Raw genomic sequence first — 21,944 nt, forward strand, 5'->3', positions numbered from 1 at the left:
AGCCACAAATGTACACAGGTACTTATGTAACCTTCTGTCCCGGTACTAAGTACTGGGTACTACTCAGCCATCAGTCAAATCATGAGAAGGAATTCAGGAAGGGAGGAGCGGCTCAAAACAGGTCTGGCCTGAAGCAGAAGGACCTGTTTTTAAGCCACAGCCAGCACCAGGGTGAGAGTCTGTAGTTGAGGAGGAAAGGCTTCCCCTGTTCTCACCAGAATTCCAACAGATACTCCAGCTCTATCTGACCCACCCCTCCCATAACCAGTGTCACCTATTATTGTCCTTTTTCCAAACAAATCTTGGCAGTATCATCCTGTCCTTAGATAATTTGCCATGTTGGTGCAGTGGGGGTAAGATGGGAAGGTTACTGACACGGTGCAGATGGACAGTGGTGAGGAGTAGGGAGTGGCACAGGGATGTGATGTGTTTTCTTTTTTTTTTTTTTTTTATTTATTTATGATAGTCACAGAGAGAGAGAGAGAGAGAGAGGCAGAGACATAGGCAGAGGGAGAAGCAGGTTCCATGCACCAGGAGCCCGACGTGGGATTCGATCCTGGGTCTCAAGGATCGTGCCCTGGGCCAAAGGCAGGCGCCAAACCGCTGCGCCACCCAGGGATCCCAGGGATGCGTTTACTAGAGATCTGGGTGGTGCGATGAACAGAATTGATGACTGGTTATTGGGAGGCTTAGTTCTTCTGATTTTCAGACACTTTAGATTTTTTAAAGATTTTATTTATTTATGCATGAGCGACATAGAGGCAGAGACACAGGCAGGGGGAGAAGCAGGGTCCATGCAGGGAGCCCGACATGGGACTTGATCCCGGGTCTCCAGGATCCCACCCTGGGCTGAAGGCGGCGCTAAACCCCTGAGCCCAACACTTTAGATTTGTCTTGACTTCTGCCACTGGCTTTTCCTTTTTGCTCCTGTCCCTTGACTATGGGAGCGTCTTCAATCCTTGACTCATTTATTCCTGCCCTTACCCTTGTTATTAATGCCTTTGCCCATTGTCTGGGTTTTGGCTTCAGTGAGCTCCAGTGCATTGAATCCACTTGAGTCCTAATTTGCTGAAGCAAGTTTGCAGTTGCTCAGTGGTATCCTCGATATTGGGATGTCTTAGAGTTAGCATGTTTGATTTCAATGGCTCTTTTCTCTAAAACTCTAATATTGGAGCACCTGGGTGGTGCAGTCCATTAAGCATCAGACTCTTGGTTTCAGCTCAGGTCATGATCTTATGGTCATGAGCTCAAGCCCCGCAACAGGCTGCATGTTCAGTACAGTGTCTGCTTGAGTTTTTCTCTCCCTCTGCCCCTCTCTACTGCATGCTCTGTCTTTCTCTAAAACAATTAAATCTTTAAAAATATATATAACATTTTTAGGTGGTATATAAATTGGTAGGAGTAGAACATTTCCATATCCACTGTAGATTAGACTCACATCCCTGTTTAATTAGCCGGGTGTTGAGAACTCACTGGAAGGCAGGCAGTCACGCTGGCTAGAACAGATGCAGCATAATGTGGCATTATTTCCTTTGGCCACTTGGTTCCCAATGAGGCATGCAGCCTGTGATGATGTCAAGGATTACATCATGGTTCCACTAGAACTAACAGGAACAATCTGTTTACCTCCTTTGAAGAGAATGCCCATAAACAGCAGGTTCTCCTAGTTTTCAACTAGACAGCATCCATAAGGCCTAAAGCCTCATTATGAGGAGAGGGAATGGTTAGTGTTTTTATTTTATTTTATTTTATTTATTTATTTATTTATTTATTTATTTATTTATATATATATTTTTAAAAATTTTTATTTATTTATGATAGTCACACAGAGAGAGAGAGGCAGAGACACAGGCAGAGGGAGAAGCAGGCTCCATGCACCGGGAGCCCGACGTGGGACTCGATCCCGGGTCTCCAGGATCGCGCCCTGGGCCAAAGGCAGGCGCCAAACCACTGCGCCACCCAAGGATCCCCTGGTTAGTGTTTTTAATGATGACTCTGCTCTCTTCCTGTTTAATCGAAGTTTATTGCCCCGTCACTGAAAACCTTGAGGCTATATGTCTTAATGGTTAAGGATGTGGACTGTAAACCAAAACGGTATTTAAAAAAAAAAAATCACTTTATTTAGGTATGATTGGCATGCAAGAAGCTGAACATATGTAATATATACATCTAAAGGAGTTTGGAGAGAAATCCTTGTGACACCATCACCACAACCTATGCCACAGACTTATTCATCACTTTGAAAATTCCTCTTGCCCTCTTTATTATTATGACTATTATTTTTTTTTAATTTTGTGATAAGAACTCTTAAGAATTATTCCCTCATGATACTGTATGGTTGGCTCTAGGCACTCTGCTGTGCAGTAGATCTAGGACTTGTTCATTGGGTATAACTGGAATTTTGTACCCTTGGCCCCTGGCAAGCACATTCCACTCTTAGCTTCTATGAATTTACCATTAGTTGTCAAAGAAGAGGTGTGATGTAGTATTTCTTCTTCTGTGGCTGGCTTACTTCACCTGGCATAATGTACTCCAGGATTTGGAGGATTGTCACAAACAGCAGGATTTTCTTCCCTTTTATCTTTTTTTTTTTTTTTTTTTCACTTTTAAGATTTATTCACTTACAACTTTCAAATATACAGTAGGGTATTAACTATAGTCTCCATATTCTACATTATATCCCCATGACTTATTTTATAACTGGAAGTTTGTACTTTTGACCCCCTTCACCTATTTAGCTACCTCCCACTACCTTGGGCAACCACCAATCTCTTCTCTGTATTTTAGGAGCTTGATTTTTCTTTCTTTTTTAGATTCCACATATAGGTGAGATAAGAGCCTGTCTTTGACTTGTTTCACGTAGCATAACGCCCTCAGGGTCTATCCATGTTGTTGTAAATGGCAAGATTTCCTTTTTTTTTTTTTGGCTGAATAGTATTTTAGTGTGTGTGTATGTGTGTGTGTACAGTTTCTTTATCCATTGATGGACACTAAGGTTGTTTCCATATCTTGGCTCTTGTGAATAATGCTGCGGTGAGCATGGAGGTGCATATATCTTTTGAATTGGTGTTGTCTTTTTTCTCTTCTCTCTTCTCTTCTGATAAATACCCAGAAGTGGAGTTGTAACATATGGGAGTTCTAGCTTTTAAATTTTTTTTTTGAAGAATCTCCATACTCTTTTCAGTAGTGACTGTGCCGATTTACATTCCTACCACCAGGCACACGGATTCTCTTTTATCAGTATCCTCAATTCTCTCTTATCTATATCCTCAATCCTATATCTATATTCTTGTTTTCTTGTTTTTTTTTTCCTAAAGATTTTTATTTATTTATTCATGTGAGAGAGAGAGAGAGAGAGAGAGAGAGGGGTGGAGACACAGGCAGGGAGCCTGATGCGGAGCTTGATCCCAGGACCCCAGGATCACGCTGAAGGCAGGAGCTAAACTGCTGAGCCACCCAGGGATCTCTTCTTGTTTTTGATAATAGACATTCCAACAGATGGGAGGTGATATCTCATTTGTGTTTTCCTGATGATTAGTGATGTTGAACATCTGCTTTTGAATCTGTTGGCTATCTTTATGTCTTTGGAGAAATGTCTGTTCAGATCCTCTGCCCATTTTTAAATTAAATTTGTTTTTGCTATTGAGTTCTAAGAGTCCTTTATATATTTTGTATATTGACCCCATATTGGATATATCATTTGCATATATATTTACCCATTTGGTACAAGGTTGCCTTCTTTTTGTTTGGTCGATGGTTTCCTTTGCTGTGCAAAAGATTTTTCCTTTTATGTATGTAGTCTCACTTTGGGTCAGTCCACAAAATTTTGCTAAGACTGATGTTGAGATGCTTGCTGCCTATGGTTTTTTCCCCAGGACTTTTATAGTTTCAGATCTTACAGTTAAGTCTTCAATCCATTTTGAGTTCATCTTTGTGTATGGTGTAAGATAGTGGTTGAATTTCATTCTCTTGCATGAAGCTGTCCAGTTTTCCCAGCAGCATTTATTGAAGAGACTGTCCTTTTCCCATTGTATGTTCTTGGCTATTTTGTCATAAATTGACCATATATGCTTGGGTTTACTTCTGGGATATCTGTTCTGTTCCATTGATTTATGTGTCTGTTTTTATGCAATATCATACTGTTTTGGTTAGTATAGCTTTGTAATATACTTTGAAATCAGGGAGTCTAATGCCTCCAGCTTTGTTCTTTTTTTCTCAAGATTGCCTTGACTGGCAATCTTTTGTTGTTCCATACAAATTTTAGGATTGTTTGTTCTAACTGTTCTATGAAAATTCCATTGGAATTTTGATAGGGATTGCATTAAATCTGTAGATTGCTTTGAGTAGTATGGGCATTTTAACAATACTCTTCCAGTCTACTCTTTTTTTTCCTATCTGTGCATGGAATATATTTGTCATCTTTGTTTCTTTTATTAGTGTCTTAGAGTTTTCAGTGTGCAAGTCTTTTACTTCTTTCATTAAATTTAGGTCTAGATGTTTTATTCTTTTTGATGTTTTTGTATATGGCATTGTTTTCTTTCTCTTTCTGTTACTTTATTAGTGTATAGAAAAGCAATAGATTTTTTCATATTAAATTTATACCGTGCAACCTTACCTTGGTTAAACCTTGATTTTAACATTTTTTTTGGTGGAATCATTGGGGTTTTATTTATATATATTATGATATATGTAAATATATATATTTAAATATATATATATATACACACACACACATCATCGGCAAATAGTGACAGTTTTACTTCTTCCTTTCTGATTTGGATGTCTTTCCTTTTTCTTGCCTCATTGTTGAGGCTAGAACTTCTGGCACTATGTTGAATAAAGTGGTGAGATTGGCATCCTTGTCCCTGATCTTAGAGGTAAAGCTCTCACCTTTTCATCATTGAATATGTTAGTTGTGAGAATTTCCTTCTCTTTTAAGCTGAATACTGTCCTAAACCTTTTTGGATTCACATTCCAGTTCTCCTCATTGTTAATCTTATGAATTTAGATAACTTATTTCATCTCTAAGCCTCAATTTTCTTATCTGAAACAGGCTAATAATAGTACCCACCTCATATGATGGTAGTGAGAATAAATTAGATAACACACATGAAGCACTTAGTATAGGACCTGGCACAAATCAAGGAGCAGTACATGGTAATTGCTTTTTATTACTAATTAACCATATTGTTAAATACCCTAAAATGCTGATTTTTTTTCCTATCTGTGCCAGCTAGTCAATAACCAGATGCTGTCTTCTTTCTTATCAGTATTTCGCGGTGTCATTCCTGTCACTATTATTACTACTATGGTCACCTTAGATATTTATTGCCTTTTGTGTAGACTGCAGTAATTAGCACTTAGCTGACATTCCTGATTCCACTTCATTCTATCTATGCAGAAGTGTCTTGCTTTTTAAAAATGGCCGTTGATTCTTCAGCTGTACCACTCAGAGTCTAAATTACTTCATGGGACCTTCAAAGCCTATTATATTTAGGCCCCACTATGGTTATTTTTCCTTACTCGTTTTTTTTTTTTTTTTTCCTTACTCGTTTTTATATACCTTCTACTCTAGTAAGACATAGGAATGTGTTCTGAGACATACAACTTTTTCTTTTGTCTGCATTGACATCCTAGATTGCTTCATAGGCACATCTGTTATCTGTCATGGTCCTGGTTTGACGCTGTCATTGGAGGTTGTCTGTTGTTATCTTCATGTGGTCTGTGCTGGTCTATAATAAGCAGGGGCTCCATTGTCACACTGGCCCACCTTTGGAGGTCTAGATTCTAAGAAATTCCATTGTTCTGTTGCTATTATTATCTAGAGCCAAGAGTACTAGAAATTGCCTCCTTTAGGCTTATACCCTATTAAAAGGAATTTTGCTCCTTGATATGTAAATTGCAACGGTACTGTCCTACTTCTTTATATCTAGTGTTCCTAAAACTGGCATGTGTTGAGTGAGTACACAGTAATATTACCTTCTTAAATTTATTTTTGTCCTCTTGGTTTAAAGGGTCTGGGAGTTACTAAACTGGATCTCATGTTGGTTAAAAAAAAAAAAAAGAAAAATGGAATACAAGCTGTGTGAGTATGTGTTCCCTTGTCTTCAACCTCCACTGTGTTAGGAGTAGCCCGAGTCAGGCCTGCCTGCTATGGTTTGCATACACTGTGGAAGTGCAGATCTGCCTAAGAGTTTGGCCTGTTCAGGTAGCCTGATCTCACTCTGTATGTTCTCCTCACCAGGGCTCACAACAGGAATAATTGTAAGGAATCATTTAGCCACAGGTTAGACTGGAGTTTTCTTGGATTTGATGGTGGGAACATTTTAAGACTAAGACATTGATAGGAGGAAGAATCAGTAGAGGTGTCTTAGAGGGTGGAGGGATTCTGCTATTATTCTCTGCTGCCTGTGTGGTATGATAATGATCGATTCACTGCAAGGATTTCTGTGTGTGTGTGTGTGTGTGTGTGTTTTAAGATCTATTTATTTTAGAGAAAGGAGAGTGTGCATGCATGGGAAGGAGGGGCAGAGGGAGAGAGAGAATCTTAAGTAGACTCCATGCTGAGCACTCAGCCCAATGCGAGGCTTAATCTCATTACCCTGGGATCATGACCTGAGCTGAAATCAAGAGTTGGGCACTTAACCAGTTGAGCCACTCATGTGCCCTTGCATGGATTTCTTAAAGAACATGCTGTGCATTTCTGTAGTGAGTAAATAGCTAACCCAAAAGACTAGTTCACTGGTTCACAAGAAAGAGTCACTATGCTGCAGAATGTTTCAGCAGATGGCTGACTTTTTTTTTTAAGATTTATTTATTTATTTATGATAGAGAGAGAGAGAGAGAGAGAGAGAGAGAATGGCAGAGACACAGGCAGAGGGAGAAGCAGGCTCCATGCAGGGAGCCCACCATGGGACTCGATCCCGGGACTCCAGGATCGTGCCCTGGGCCAAAGGCAGGCGCCAAACCGCTGAGCCACCCAGGGATCCCCTGACTTTTGAGGAAGGAGTTGGAGGAGGGAATGGGGATCATGATTGAGGTGTGAGGGGGGATATTGGATTTATTCAGAATTCTCTCACTTCTTGCATCTTCCTCTTTGCTTCTACTGAACGTTGTGCTCCTAGTTTCTGCTGCTGTGAACTTGGCCATAGGTAAGCCCCACTCTATAGATAAATTTCCAGGGATTGAACCAGAGTTTAGAGTTGCTAATTAGGCCGTTCTATTTCAAGAATTATGTTAGGAATCCAAAGTAGAAGTTGGCTGCTTGGTGAAGAAGTGAACTTCACTCTCTTCACCCTGGAGTTATTTAGGCAAGATATGTCAGCTATGTTCTGTGTGATAATTTAATTGGGTGAAAAAATTCAATCCCCCTTTAAAAAAAAAACAGTTTGGGTAAAATTTCAGAACTATTGACTAGCAAAGAAAACAGGAAAATACCAGAGGGCCTTCACCAAAATTAACAGATGTGAACATTTTGGCATAGTTGTTGCAGATTTTTTTTTTTGTCAAAAGAAATGAAATATTGTAGATAAAGTTGAAGTATATATTCTCCTTCCTACTATTTCCCCTTCCTCCCCACAAATAGTTGCTAATAATGATTTTTTATGTATCCTTCCATCTTTTTTTTGAATTGTAACAAATTCCTTCCATCTTTTTCTAAATATGCCTTATATATGAATGTCCTGTAATTTGAAGGGCATATGGGATGGTAAGTGATTATTAAATCATATACTGCATGTATCATTGTTATTTGCTTTAAAAAAAAAAGTCACATTTTAATGGTATCTAGTTTGTAGATATAGACACCAGATGACATTTCTTTTTTCTTTATTGTATTTTAAGTTTTTATTTACCAGATGACATTTTAAATTTTAATTTGTGTTGTCTGCAGAGGTCTTCTTTATGTATTTGGCTGCTTATGTAAATCCACCATTGGTTCCCTGACAATTTATACAGATTCTTTTTTTTTTTTTATAGAGATTCTTAATACAAATTCTTACTTGTTTGTATGCCTTAAATTGGTTAGCATTTTAAGAGTTTACCCCATTAATAAGTTGCCTAATTTTTGGCTAAAGTTTCCATATACATTTTAGCAGACAGTCTCAATATTTTGTGTTCCAAAAAGATGCTGCAAAGATGTTGCACTGGGTGTGGAATAGTTTGCAAGGGACGTGAGTAGGGGGCAGGGAGTTTTTGGCTAGAATGAATATATGTAGAAAAGCTGTTGCTAGGGCCACTTTGGGAGCTTGTCATTGAGTGGGGAAATGGTAGGTTATCAATTTTTTTTGTCGGGGGGAGGGTAACAGTTGCTGGTTTTCTGTATTAAAACAGTGTCCCCTTGATTTAAGAGATATACATAAATATGAAATTAATATTTAATTAGCAATATTCAGCCCTGCTGTAACAGGGCTTTTGTCTCATTGACACTGTCTTTTGGGTGTTTCCACTTGGATATCTCCTTTTGACCTCATTCAAAGATCTGAAGTGGAAAAACAGGTTCCACTTTTAAATACACCCAGTTCCTGTTTAAGGCACCACTGTGGTTTGTATATTTAAGATTAGGGACTGTGGAGTTAGTTGACTCCCAGCATGTGTCTTTAGTGTTTCATTCTTAGAGTGGATTTTTACCCTTACCATTTTGTGTGCTGCACTAATTTCTTGTACTGCGGTGATGCTGGGTGTTTCTAGCCCGAGTATGCTCAGCCTTGACCTAGGTTACTCTAGTTGCTGCTTTGCTGAATAAGCAGCCTTTGGTTTACCCTATACCCTGGAATCAGATTTTAGGACCTTACTTGCGTTACTTTATTTTTGAAGAGTACTCCTTCATGAATTTTGAAGGGCTCTGAAGTTGCTCTTTTTGTTCAAAGCCAGTTCTACTTCTTACCAGCTGTAGGACCCTGTATAAATTGTAAATGTTTCTGAGACTCTATTTCCTCCTAGGTAAACCGAGGCAGCCATATTTAGGTTATAGGGCAAACAGAGGCAGTCATAATAATAGTATTTAGGTTATAAGGCTGTGGTAGGGTTTAAATCAGTGAATAAAGTACAGCAGCTGGTGCTGTAAGATATTAGGATTGTTATTATTTTTTAAAGGTTTATTTATTTTAGAGTGTGTGTGCAAGCAGGAGGTGAGGCAGAGAGAGAGTGAGACAAGGAGACTCTTCCTGCTGAGCAGGGAGCCCAGTATCAGGCTGGATCCCAGGACCCTGAGATCACAACCTAAGCAGGAAACCAAGAGTAGGTGACTTAACTGATGCCCCAGGGCTGTTATCCTTAATCCTATCAAAGCCTTAATCTTTTACCCAGATTTTATTGTTCTTCACATTGTGCTACTCTAAGTATTCAGGTTTAACCTTTTAACAGTATAAACCTGTTGTGTAATCAGATCTGGGTAGATGATCACGACATTCACTGAGAGAGGACGTGCTGGTAGATGATCACATTTGGAGGAGGTAGCAGGAAGATAGGTTTTTTTTTAAATACGTTGAGTTTGAGGTGCCTGCACATTAAGTAAAGATGATCTTGTCTGGGGTAAGGATAGGGAACTGGAGATTGTCAGCTCACAGACACATTTGTATGGCAACATTTTTAGGTTCAAAAATGCCTCCTAAGTCTGGACCTAAAAATTTTTAAATACAGATTTTAGCTGTTATATCAAGATTTACTGCGTGCTTGTTATTAAAAGGCACTGTGTTGGGCACTGAGATGATGCAAAGAGGCATATTATCCAACTTCTCTCTTGGGACCTTCACATCAAAGGACATAGAAATTGAATGAAAGCAGAATGAAGTGATTAAAAGACAAACATTGAAGGTAGCCGTGGCTATGGATTATTTATGATGTAGAATTTGAAGGCATATGGGAAACTAGGAGGAAGTGGTGATGAAGAGAGCTTATTTTCACAAATGTTTAGGTTTCTTTACATTTTGGTAGCAGAGAGGAGATTTCCCGCGCAGCCTCCTACATGAGGAGTGATTTGAAGAATGTCACACTTCAGTCTATGTGGTGTAGACATCCTATAAACTTTGGATGGCTATGATTGTTCTATAAATCAGTTTCATTGGTTTTGTTGATTCTGAGAGCCAGAGTCTTCTGGTTTAGAAAATTGGTAAATTTTATGGGATTTTATGTATCCTTGTTTCCTTGGTGTCAAATGTGTGAAATACTTTTGATTGTTAAAGAATATTTTATGTCAAAAATAAACTCCTTAGGGAGCCTTAGTGACTATAAATGTACTCTCCAATCAACATTCTGAGATATATGCAGCTTTGATAATATATACAGGGATGAGAATAAAAATCTGTGAGGTCTAACAAATGCAGAACTTGAAATTGTTAATGCAAAGAGTAATTGTGTTCTGGGGGAGAGAAACTTCTGTGTTCACACTTTTTGATTGTACTCTTGATACCATTTGTCTTAAAGTAGACAGAAGACATTTAAATTCTTTGCTTTCATAGTCTCTGAATACTTGTCCCTTAAGCACTAAGGTAGTTGTGAGTGAGTGAATTGGAATGTGAGAATGCATAAGACTTTTCATATTTCATTGAGCACACTCTTCCATAGGAGGGGTCCTACTGAGTAATTGCTTCTTTGTGGTTCCATTTACTTAATTACTTTATCAGTAAAGAGGTTACCTAAGAAATGTGACAGAATACACTAATGTGAATACTTTTAATCTTTCTTCAGCTATGAATGTTTTTGTTTTTTTGAGGTAGAATTCTTTTGCAGTTGTACCAGAAGACACAGAAAAGACTTTCTGGTTAACTTAGAACATATCAATTTACCAGTCTCTTTTAGATTTAGACCATGCAAGACTTCTTTTGAACCACTAATACCAGATAATTTTTTTTTCCACTAGTGAAAGTGAATTCTTTGTCAATATATTAAATCATTATATAAATAAATAAAAATAGATTTTTATACATAATTATGTGGTAAAAATAGATTAGCTTTTAAAGATTGAAGTATAATTGATATACAATATCCTCTCAGTTTCAGATGTACATCATGGTGGTTTGGTATTTTGATTCATTGCAAAATGGTCTCCATGATAAGTCTAGTTAACATCTGTTACCAAAGGAAGTTGTTATAATGTATTTTTTTAAGATTTTATTTATTTGAGAGAGAGCCGAGAGCATTCAAGCTGAACAGGGAGTCTGTTATGGGACTCAATCCCCAGGACCCTGGGATTATGACCTGAGCCAAAGGTAGACGCTTAACCTACTGAGCCATCGAGGTACCTGAAAGTTATTGTAATATTGACAGTATTCTTTATGTTGAACATTATATCCCCATAACTAATTTATTTTATAACTGGAAGCTTGTACCTCTTAATCCCTTCATCTATTTCACCTGCCCCTTTAGTCCCTACCTCCTCTATACTCTGTTCCCTGTATTTTTTAAGTCTCTGTTTTGTTTGTTTTTAGTTTACATATGTAAGATAAATCACACAGTATTTGTCTTTCTGATTATTTCACTTAGCATAATACTGTCGAGGTCCCTCCATATTGTCACAAAATCAAGATTTCATTATTTTTTAGGGCTGAGTAATATTCCAGTGTATGTATATATATATATATATATGTATATATATATACACACACACATACATACAGATGGACACCACAGCTTCTTTATTCATCTATCATTGTAATTCAGTTGCTTCCATATCACGGCTATTATAAATAGTGCCACATGGATCATAGGATTGCATAGATCTCTTTGAATTGGTGTTTTTGTTTTCTTTAGATAAATGCCCAGAAGTAAAATTGCTGGATCATGTGGTAGTTCTACTTTTAATTTTTCCAGGAACCTCCATTACTGTTTCCCATAGTAACTACACCAGTTTACATTCTCCCTAACGGTTTGAGTGTTCCCTTTTCTCCACATCTCACCAAATCTTATTTTAGTTTTGATACTAACCCATCTGACCAGTGTGAGGTAATACCTCATTGTAGTTTTTAAAATTTTGTAAAGATTTTTTAAAAATTTATTTATTTGAGAGCGAGAAAGAGAGCAATGAGCAGTGTGAAGGGTAGAGGGAGAAATGAACCCCCCACTAAGCAGGGGACCCCATGCGGGACTCCATCAGGACTCCATCCTGGGACTCCAGACCAAGACATGAGCAGAAAGCACACACTTAATCAACTAAGCCACCCAGGCACCTCTCATCTAGTTTTGATTTGCATTTCCCTTGTGATTCATGATATTGAGCATCTTTTCAAGTTCCTGCTGGCCATCTGTAAGTTGTCTTTGGGAAAGAGTCCTGTGCCTCATTTTTTAATCAGATTGTTGTTTTGTTTTGCTATTGAGTTCTGTAAGTTCTTTTTATATTTTGGCTGTATGATTTGCAACCATCTTCTCCCACTATTCAGTAGGTTGCCTTTTCATTTGGTGTTTCCTTTGCTATGCATAAGATTTTTAGTTTGATGTAATCCTGTTTGTTTTAGCTTTTTTTGTTCTTGCCCAGGGAGACTGATCCAAAAAAAAGTGTCACTATGACCAATACCAAAGAGTCTGTCTGTTCCCTTCTAGGAGTTTTATGGTTTCAGGTCTTACATTCATATCTTTTAATCCATTTTGACTTAATTTCTGTTTATGGTATAAGGTAGTAGTTGAGTTTCATTCTTTTGCGTGTGGCCGTACAGTTTTCCCAGCACCATTTATTGAAGAGACCGTCTTTCCCCCTTTTTATATTCTTGCCTTTTCTTATTATAGGTTAATTGGCCGTACATGCATTTGTTTGTTTTTGTGGTCTCTATTCTGTCCCATTGGTCTCTGTATCTGTTTTTTGTTTTGGTACCATACTGTTTTGATCAGTGTAGCTTTGTTGTATAGTTTGAAATCAGGGAGTGAGATACCTCCAGCTTGGACTATTTTAGGGTCTGCTGTATGGACATTTTAACAATAGTAGTTCTTCCAATGCATGAGGGTGATACATCTTTCTTTTACATATTTGTGTCTTCAGTTTCTGTCATAACTGTCCTATAGTTTTCAGAGTATAGGTCTTTCACCTACCCCTTCATCCTAGGGATTTTACTCTTGATGCAATTATAAATGGGATTGTTTTCTTAATTTCTCTGATAGGTTATTAGTTATAGAAGTGCAACTGATTTTTGTATATTAGTTTTTATATCCCGTGATTTAACTGAATTCATTTGTTAGTTTAGTTTTAATAGTTTCTTTGGTGGCATCTAATTTTCAATATATATAGTGTGTCACCGTAAATAGTGACACTTTTACTCCTCCTTACCAATTTGGATGCCTCTGTTTCTTTTTCTTTTTTTTTTTTTTTTTTTTTTTTTAAATATATATATATTTTTTTTTTTAATTTTTATTTATTTATGATAGTCACAGAGAGAGAGAGAGAGAGAGAGAGAGGCAGAGACACAGGCAGAGGGAGAAGCAGGCTCCATGCACCGGGAGCCCGACGTGGGATTCGATCCCGGGTCTCCAGGATCGCGCCCTGAGCCAAAGGCAGGCGCCAAACCGCTGCGCCACCCAGGGATCCCTCTGTTTCTTTTTCTTGCCTATTTGCTGTGGCTAGGATTTCCTACCATATTTGAATACAAGTGGTAAGAGTGAGCATCTTGTTCCTAATCTTAGAGAAAAAGCTTTTTCATTGAGTATGATGATAACTATGGGTTTGTCATATATGGCCTTTATTATGTTGAGATATATTCCCTCTGCATATGCTTTCTTGAGAACTTTTGTCAGAAATAGATGTTGAATTTTGTCAAAAGCTTTTTCTATATTTATTGAGATGATCATATGATTTTTATCCTTTATTTTGTTAATGTGTGTCATGTTGATTGACTTGTGGGTATTGAACCATCTCTGGAATAAATCCCATTTTATCATGGCTTATGATCCCTTTAATGTATTTTTGGATTTAGTTTGCTAATGTTTTATTGAGGATTTTTGCATCTATATTCATAAGGTTATTGGCCTATACTTTTCTTCTTTTGTGTTGTCTTTTCCTGGTTTTGGTATCAAGGTAGTGCTGGCCTCATAAACGGACTTTGAAAGCATTCCTTCCTGTTTACTTTTTTTGGAGTAATTGAGGAAGATAGGTACTAACACTTCTTTAATTGTTTGGTAGAATTCATCTGGTCCTTGACTTTTTTTTTTAATTGCTGGTTCAGTTTTATTACTTATAATTAGTCTATTCATATTTTCTATTTTTTTTTTCATGATTCAGTCTTAGAAGGCTGTGTGTTTCTAGGAATTTATCCACTTCTGGTTTTTCCAATTTGTTGACTTGCAATTGTAGTAATCTCTTAGGATCTTTTGTATTTGTTGTCAGTCATAATTTCCCTTCTTTGGTTTTTGATTGTATTAGAACCATGTCCATTTTTTCTTGAGGATTCTGGCTACAGGTTTATCAAATTTTATCTTTTCAAAGAACCAGCTTTTAGTTTCATTGATCTTTTCTAATTTTTTAAAGTTCTATTTCATTTATTTCCACTGTGATCTTTATTATTTCCTTCTACTAGCTTTGGGTTTTCCTCCACCCCCTAGTTCTTTAGGTATGAACTTGGACTGTTTATATGAAATATATCTTGTTTCTTGGTGGTGGCCTGTATTGCTATAAACTTCCCTCTCATGACTAGTTTTGCAGGGTCCATAGATTTTGGTATGTTGTATTTCCATTTTCATTTGTCTCAAGGTATTTTTTTTTTTTTTATTTCTTCTTTGATTTCTTAGTTGACCCTTTGGTTGTTTAGCAGCATGTTATTCATTTTCATGTATTTATGTATTTTTTTTTGCAGTTTTCTATTTGTAATTGCTTTCTAGTTCCATGCTATTGTAGTCAGAAAAGATGCTTGATATGTTTTCAACCTCTTGAATTTATTAAAACTCATTTTGTTGCCTAACATGTGTTCTATCTTGGAGAATGTTCCATGAGCACTAGAGAGGAATGTGTATTCTGCCTTTGGACGGAATGTTCTGTAATTATCTGTTAAGTCCATCTGGCCTAACATGTCTTTTAAGGTCAATGTTTCCTTGTTGGTTTTCTGTCTGGATTATCTATCCATTGATATAAGTGGGGTCTTAAAGTCCCCTACAGTTATTGCATTGCTGTTGATTTCTCCCTTTATGTCTGTTCATATTCCCTTTATATATAGTAAGTGCTCCTCTATTGGGTGCACATATATTCACAAATGTATCCTCTTCTTAGAATGCCCGTCTTTGCCTTTTGTTCCGATCTTTGTTTTTAAGTCTATTTTGTCTGATTAGAGTATTTGCTACTCCTGCTTTTTGTTTTCATTTGCATAGGATATTTTTCCCTTCCTTTCACTTTCAGGTTTTGTGTGTCTTTCAGGTTTTGTGTGTCTTTAGGCAGCATAAAGATGGCTCTTAGATTATTCAGTCACTTGCTGTCTTATGATCAGAGCATTCCCACTTCAAGTAATTATTGGGAAAGATGCCCTTACTGCCATTCTGTTCATTGTTTTCTGGTGGTTTTTGTAGTTTTTTTGTAGGTTTTTGTGGTTTTTCTTCTCTGTGTTGCCTTCTGCTCTCTTCCTTTGTGGTCTGCTGCTTTTCTTTATTGTTATTGTGGGTTCCTTTATCTTTATTTTTGGCATATCATTTATAGGTTTTTGGTTTGTGGTTACTCTGAGTTTTATATCTATATCTATATATCAGTATATATATCAGTCTATTTTAAGTCTCTAATTGCTAAAGTTTGAATGTATTCTAAAAGTCCTAAAAGTTTTTACTCCCTCATATACATTTTATGTTCTTGACATCATTTTACATCTTTTTTACAACCCTTAACCACATGATGCAGTTATAGTTGACTTTAGTATTTTTCTCATTTCACCTTCATAGTAGCTTTTTTTTTTTAAGATTTTATTTATTTGTTTATGAGAGACACAGAGAGGCAGAGACATATGGAGAAGGAGAAGGCTCCCTGTGAGGGGTCCAACGTGGTACTCAATCCTAGGACCCGGGATCATGCCCTGAGCCGAAGGTGAACTCTCAACTGCTGAGCCACCCAGGCGTCCTCAAAGTAGCTTTTTAAGTAGCGCATTCACTGCCTTTATATATATTTGCCTCTACTGGGGAGGTTTTTTCCCCTTAATTTTCTTATTTCTAGTTATAGCCTTTTTTCTTTTCCACTTAAAACTTTTGCACATTTTCTGTAAGGTTGGTTTACTGGTGAGGAACTCCTTTAATTTTCACTTGTGTGAGAGACTCTTCCTTCAGTGCTTTTTTTTTTTTTTAAGATTTTTTAAAAAGATTTTATTTATTTATTCATGAGAGATACAGAGAGAGAGAGAGAGAGAGAGAGACAGAGACAGAGACACAGGCAGAGGGAGAAGTAGGCTCCATGCAGCAAGCCTGATGTTGGACTCAATCCCAGGTCTTCAGGATCACAACCTGGGCCCAAGGTGGTGCTAAACCATCAAGCCACCTGGGCAGCCCTTTTTTTTTTTAATATTTAAAATTTTTTATTCATGAGAGAGAGGCAGAGGGAGAAGGAGAAATAGACTCCCCACTGAACAGGGAGCCCGATGCAGGGTTCAGTCCCAGGACCCTGGGATCTTGACCTGAGCCAAAGGTAGATGCTTAACTGACTGAGCCACCCAGGTATTCCTTGTCCTTCAGTTCTGAATGATAGAGTATAATTTTGTTAATGATATAAAATGACATTGTGGTTGTTCCATTCAGTTGACTTTAGAAATATTTTTTTGTAGGATATAGTAATAGATGAGTAAGAATTAATAAGTAGTATATTACATTTAAAAAAAGGAAGCAACAGTGTTTTTCTAGGCATTCTCATCCATGTGTCCTTTTTCCTTCTCATTCTCTCCTAAAAAGCAAAAAAACAAAAACGTAGGTATTTTGAAAAGAGTGTATAAGAAATTAAAATCCAAGCAAATCTTTATGAAAACTCGGTGAATGAAAAGGTCATATCTAGCTAAGGGAGGGATTTTCCTGTATCTAAGGATTATGCATCAGTAGTAGCTCCTGGAATGAACTTATTTTCTAGAAGATGTTTCCAACTGTTAAATGGTGTAAATAACATTTCCAAAATATATCACTTATTTTCATTATTTGAGAATCTATTAATACCTTACATTATCTGTTTCTTACATTCACATACACATGTGTATATAAATATACACACACATTTAATATATGTATAGATATAAATAAAACCTTAATAGTAAACTACATGCAGAAAAAGTGCCCACCTTAGATACATCTGTGTAAATAGCACGTTTTGGAGTCTATTTTATTAAACAAGCAATTTTCCTTGGTTTGTGTAAGAGGAAGAGGCACTGATCTATGTTGTGAATGTGCAGGTTGGCTGGAAATGTCTGGTTATTTCTACCTCTGGCCTTTTTCTGACATAGATGCTCAAGGTCAGGCTCTCTGTCCTAAAACAGTGGCATCTTGATCATCCATTAGTCTGCCTAATTTTTAGAGGAGAATCTTGACCTTGCCTATTTCAGCTTCCCCAAAGCTGCAGTGGGCTGGCTTTTTATTCAAGTCTGCATTCTTGTAATGCTCCTCAGCTTTACAGAAAAATCTTAGCTCTGCTCCTAGACTTCCTGTTAAGGCAGGTGGATTTGTATTTGTCCAATGACTCTGGCATGTCCCTAGGGAGAACAAACAAGCTCCCTGCCATCCAAGATTTATCAAAGTCTTGTTTGAAGAAAAGCAATATTTAGGGAGGAGTGCCTAAAGGAGGCACTCCTATAATACATTATATTAGTTTTAAATATACTTTTGGATCAAGTCAGATTAGCAAAAGGACAGCCTCCTTATATCATGTTTTATTGACATACCAACAGACTTTTACTGAATTGTTAGTTGCTGTGATATTAGCAGGTGTTGTCATGGTCAACTCAGGACATACTCTAGAGGTGTTATAGATCCTCTAGCCCCATCACTTAATATTTTTCCTTCTCAGTGAAAGCACATGGGTTCCGTGGCCTGTGACTGTCACCTGTCCTTAAACAACATATTCCTCAAGTTTCTCTGTTCGTTCCAGAAAAATAGTCAGTACTTCTGCAAATAGGAAAGGTGTATTTCAAATCTTGATTAATTATTTTTCTTAGAAATCATATATGTGAGCTTCCTTCTGTTTTTTGGAATTAAGCACATGCAGTTTAAAACATTTGTAAGACTTTATTTTAGAGCAGTTTCAGGTTCACAGCAAAATTGAGGGGGAAGATATAGAGTGTCCCATAGACTCCCTAACCCCCCCCACACATCCATAGGGACCTGTGTTACAAACATCCCCCCTGACTGGTACATTGTTACAGTTGAGGCACCAACAGTGACACATCATAATCACCTGAAGCCCATAGTTTGTTTTTATAGTTCACTCTTGATGTTGCTTATTCTGTGGGTTTAGACAAATGTATAGTGACATGTACACATCATCATGGCATCATACAGAGTATTCTCACTGCTCTAAAAATCCTTTGTGTTCCACCTACTATTGCTTCACTCCTAAACCTTGTAATCATAGTTTTACCGTGTTCATAGTTTTGCCTCTTTTAGGATGTCCTATAATGGAATTCTGCAGTATGTAGTCTACTCAGATTGGTTTCCTCCCTTTAGTAATATGCATTAAGTTTCCTCCATGTGGGGGTTCCTGGGTGGTATAGTTGGTTAAGCATCCGACTCTTGGTTTTGGCTCAGGTCATGACGTGCTGTGGGATCAAGCCCTACATTGGGGTCTGCATGCTCAGTGGGGAGCCTGCTTGAGATTCTCTCTTCCTCTGCCCTTCCACTTGTGCTCGCTTGCTCTGTCTCTAAAATAAATGGATAAATCTTAAAAAAGTTTTCTCCATGTGTTTTCGTAGCTTGATACCTCATTTCCTTTTAGTGGTGAATAATCCATTGTGTAGATGTACAGAATTTATTAATCCATTTACCTACTGAAGGACATCTTGGTCACTTTAAGGTTTTGAGAGTTATGAATAAAACTGCTACAAATATCCACATGCAGGTTTTTGTGTGAACATAAGTTTTTAACTCCTTTGGGTAAATACCAATGAGCATGATTGCTGGATGGTGTAATGACTGTGTTTTTTAAGAAGCTGCCAAACTGTCTTCCAGAGTGGTTGTACTGTTTGGCATTCCTACCAGCAATGAGTGAGAATGTTTGTTGCTCTATGTTCTCACCAGGATTTCATGGTGTTGGTGTTCCAGATTTTGGCAATTCATATGAGCAGGTCATGGTACCTCATTGTTATTTAATTGCATTTCCCTAATGACATGATGTGGAGATCTCTGTTGATAGGCCTTTTTTGTCATCTGTATATCTTCTTTGGTGAGAAGTCTCTTAAACTCTTTGGCCCAATTTTTATCAGATGGTCTGTTTTAAGAATTTTTTGGGGGACGCCTGACTGGCTCAGTCAGTGGAACATGAAGCTTTTGATCTTGGGTTGTAAGTTTGAGTCCCACATTGGGTGTAGAGATCACTTAAAATCTTTTTAAAAAATTTTATTTATTTTTAAAGATATTATTTATTTGAGAGAGAGAGTGGGAGCACAAGCAGGGGGCAGTGGGAGAAGTAGCTCCCTGCTGAGCAGGAAGCCCGATGAGAGGCTTGATCCTAGGACCCTGAGACCCTGATGGGAACTTAAGGCAGACAATTAACCTACTGAGCCACCCAGGTGCTCCCCCCACCAAAAAAAAAGTTTTTTTGTATACTAACATCTTTATCAACTGTGTCTTTTGTAAGTATTTTCTCCTAGCCTGTGGCTTGTCTTGTCTGTTGATACTGTCTTTTGCAGAATAGAACTTTTCAATTTTAATGAAATCCACTTCATCAGTTATTTTCTGCATGGATTGTGCTTCTGGATTGTATCTAAAAAGGGATCACCATGCCCAAGGTCATCTAGAGTTTCTCTTGTTTTCTAGGAGTTTTATAGTTTTGCATTTTCCATTTAGGTCTGTGATTCATTTTGTGAAATATTTTGATTCATTTTGTGAAATATTTTAATTCTTTAAAAAATTAAACATGCCAATTGCATTACCTTGCATGACAAGGTAAAATGATCCTGCCTTTAATTACTGAGTTCAGTTCTACTGATTCAGCCAGCTGTTTCACTTACTGTTGTACGAAAATATCCAAAAAACAAATTGTTGGGGGCAGTCCCACAAGGAGATCCTTGGTGTCCTTGAATGTCACTAGAGGAAAAGTAACATGTAGTGATTTCAAAGGACTATGGTCTTCCAAACAACTCTCAAGCTTTATAACTCTTTCTCAAAAACAGCAACCCAAACAGTACAGCTGGTATTATCTGATAAATTCCTCAGAGACATTTCTAACTTGTCATTTGATATTTTTATACATCTTTTACAGTGAATGCTTTCATTTCCTCTTGAACGTCTAAGAAAAACAGAATGAAGTGTATTCATGTGAAGAGGGTCCTATAAACAGGATTGTGAAGTATCTGCCCAATTCCCCTCAATCTAGGAAGGAAAGTGTAGGTGCTACTCTTGGTGTTTCTTTTTCTCTTTTAAATTAAAAGAATGGTTTTTGAACTTCATTATTTATTTATTTTATTACAATTTTTAAAAAAGATTTTATTTATTTATTCATGAGAGACACAGAGAGAGGCAGAGACACAGGCAGAGGGAGAAGCAGGCTCTCTATAGGAAGCCCTATATAGGGTTCAGTCCCTATGTGGGACCCTATGTGGGACTCAGTCCCGGGACTCTGGGATCATACCCTGAGCCAAAGGCAGACGTTCAAATGCTGAGACACCCAGGCATCCCTTGAACTTCTTTTTTTCCTTTTTTTTTTTTTTTTTTTTGAACTTCATTTTTAAAGCCTGGACTGCTGGGTTACCTGTGTATTGTGATGATCGCCATATATACCTGGTAAATGTAGCATTGGAGGAGAAATTCATGACTTTTTGCCAAATGAAAGTATAGTCAGTGATTCTTTTAGCTGCTAAGATGGGCCTTAACTTCATCCTCATGCATATTGAGGTTGTCAGGTCCCTCCAGGACTAGCTCAAACACCTCCTTATTCTTGAAGCTTGTCACCCTCCTAACTGGCCATCTCAAAGTCTAGTGGCATCTCCCAGCTTTGAGTCATTGGACGGAGAAGTTGTTCTGGATCTAGGAGATCATCAAATTCCTCTCTTTAGCCTTCCTGTGGGAAAATCGGGCCTGGGGATTATAGGGCTGACTGTGGCCATGTTGCTGTTACTAGGAAAATCCCAGAGTCCAGATTCCCAGAGTCCTAACTCCTGTCTCCTTCTTTTCTGGTATTCCATCCTTTTTGAATACTTCAGTCTTACGCACTTTGAATCAAAGTTTTGAAATACAGTGATCTTATTATTATTATTTTTTTCAATTTGAAGCACTACTTACTAGTTTTATCTTTGAAATAGTTAAACTTTGCAGACCAACCTCTGTGGATAATTCATGGTTTTATGTTGATGGTGATTTTGTTATAAATGGCATGGATTCACCTTTTTGCTTAGGTGTCCTGGTTCGTTAGCATCCTAAAGAGGAGGAGGACTTAGGCCCAAGTTGATCTCACATAAGCCAGACTCATGAAATTCAGTTAAAGTCAACCACAATTGATTGAGCTCTTACTGAAGTCCAGCCCCTTTTTGGGTGTTGAGGACATGGCATTGAACAACTATTGTCTTGGAGCTTTCTTGGGAAGGGAGTAGCAAACCTAGTTGGTTCCCTTTTTCCATTATTAATGCTAGAGATTGGAATGAGAACAGCAGGGCAAGTTTTTTTTCCCTCTGACAAAGCTCCTAATTCAGATGAACAAGGTTTTATACAAAAGCAGTGATATTTATATAATCCCTGATTCCATGGATTCTGCTGCTCCAGCGAAACTGTCTTGACCTATAGACAGTGTGTGGTAGAAGCAGAAGAGGAACTTTAGAATAGAGTTGCTGAACTTCTTAATCTCATTTTCTATATATGTGAACTAATAATAG

General features: G+C 37.6%; 1 protein-coding gene across 7 annotated transcripts in view; it reads left to right on the top strand.

The window, feature by feature from the left end:
- The window catches only part of LOC144313745 (MAGUK p55 subfamily member 7), a 301,577-nt gene that overhangs the window by 15,432 nt on the left and 264,201 nt on the right, over nt 1–21,944 (top strand). The window contains exon 1 of one of the 7 annotated variants that reach the window (XM_077896974.1): nt 1,950–1,973. The exons of the other annotated variants lie outside the window; for them this stretch is intronic. The gene's annotated coding sequence lies outside the window, so the exon portion shown is untranslated. Of the gene's footprint in view, nt 1–1,949; nt 1,974–21,944 lie in introns of those variants that run through there. 7 annotated transcript variants of the gene reach the window in all.

The sequence above is a fragment of the Canis aureus genome, chromosome 5, assembly GCF_053574225.1.
Source record: "Canis aureus isolate CA01 chromosome 5, VMU_Caureus_v.1.0, whole genome shotgun sequence".
In the NCBI taxonomy this organism is placed as follows: Eukaryota; Metazoa; Chordata; class Mammalia; order Carnivora; family Canidae; genus Canis; species Canis aureus.